The following is a 1,548-nucleotide window of genomic DNA, read 5'->3' on the forward strand; positions in this document are numbered from 1 at the left end:
ACTGCTGGCAAGAGTCGAACGTGGTGCCAGGCGCCGGAACGCTTGCAGCAAACAGCGCTGGCACAGCTTCAGGTGCTGTCTCAGCACAGAATGCACGTCATCAGGCCAGGCACTTCTTAGTTACGCACCCAGCTTTACAAACAAGTTGTACCGCGAGGTCCAAACCCAACTCACATACCTGGGTCTCGCACAAAGCCTGACTGGTTGCTGGAAGGATGCAGGACGCTGTTCCACTGCACACCGGGCGCTTGGGCGGCACCGGATTGCCTGCACCAGACGGGTCCTGCAGCACAGAGAGACAGATCAGCCACAAAGAAAGAGACTCGCCTTATTGTCAGGAACGTGTTGTCCAGCAGCGCCATGTTGCTGAGAGGTGCGGTTCCTGCGCATGGCAGGAGAGAAGCGGAGAGTGCAGTGCTGTTTTCCACCTTCCAGGTCATTTTCTCAGGGTGCCAAACACCAATGCACAGAGTGCTTTTCTAACTAAACCCTTCTAAAGGACACCTTCCAACTCTGATATCTGCGCTGGTTGTGCCAGAAACGACACAACACGGTACCCAAAGGAAGGGGCAGGGGAGTCCATCCATCTCAGGGAAAGGGCTGGAAGTCCTGGCACGACTGGCTCAACGGAGCCTGTTAGTTCATGCTGGAAACAGCAAGGTTTCTTTTCCGTGACAAGGGGAACCACCACTGCACACTGCGTCCCACCAACACCAGGCTCGGAGCTCTGCACCACATCCTCCAGGAGGATGCACACAGACAGCACCATAGCTGCTGAGATGGGCACAGATGTGACAGAGAGCTCCAGGCACCGCTGCCTTTCCGCTTGGGCTCACCTCCCTCACACTGCTTCCCCAACGGGAATCACAGGGGGTTGGACTTGGGGAAAAAAGTTTAAGCAACAAAGAAAAAAAAAAATCTAGTTCTAACGCTCTCCAAACACAAAGTGCTTATCTATGATCTCCCAAGTTTGTTCTTGCTGACAAACCGCATCAGAGCAGACTTTTGCCGTCTCTGAGCCAACGCAGCCCACCAAAGGCACGCTGCCAAGGGCCCAGACTCCTGCAGCCCTCATCTACTACCTGCTCCACTTCGCCTCCCGTGCTCCAAAACCCCAACCAACAACACCGGTGCTTGACAGCACCAACAGAATACCCACTGGGTACCAGATCCAGACAGGGACAGCCCAAGGGAACATCTTTCAGCTCGCTCTGTTTTCCCACAGTCGAGTACTGAGTAGAGGACAACAGATCCTTCTTTACTGGGGGTCACTCTCCGAGCACCTATCGGCTGGACAAGAGCCAAAGGTGAGCGGGAGGAAGGAGCGTGCAGATCGCACTGCACTCACACCTCTCCCCACGCCTACACCACTGGACCTTCCAGTGACGTCACAAGCAGGGGCACCGGATCCCGGACCCTGTGTCATAGAGCAGGGTGGGGTCTGGACCTAAAACTTCACCCGTTATTCATTCTCACTTCATACGTGTGCTCCAACTGTACTCCTCCCCTTTCTCAACCTACCTGAGACAACTAAGAGCCCAGCCACAA

General features: G+C 55.0%; 1 long non-coding RNA gene across 1 annotated transcript in view; it reads right to left on the reverse strand.

Moving 5' to 3' along the window:
• Positions 1 to 253, reverse strand: part of LOC109364892 — a 2,580-nt gene extending 2,327 nt beyond the window's left edge. Inside the window, exon 1 of the long non-coding RNA XR_004162466.1 lies at positions 179 to 253. This is a non-coding gene — a long non-coding RNA (uncharacterized LOC109364892). The remainder of the gene's footprint in view (positions 1 to 178) is intronic.
• Positions 254 to 1,548: the final 1,295 nt, after the last annotated feature.

The sequence above is a fragment of the Meleagris gallopavo genome, unplaced genomic scaffold (genome assembly GCF_000146605.3).
Source record: "Meleagris gallopavo isolate NT-WF06-2002-E0010 breed Aviagen turkey brand Nicholas breeding stock unplaced genomic scaffold, Turkey_5.1 ChrUn_random_7180001934693, whole genome shotgun sequence".
Taxonomy (NCBI): domain Eukaryota; kingdom Metazoa; phylum Chordata; class Aves; order Galliformes; family Phasianidae; genus Meleagris; species Meleagris gallopavo.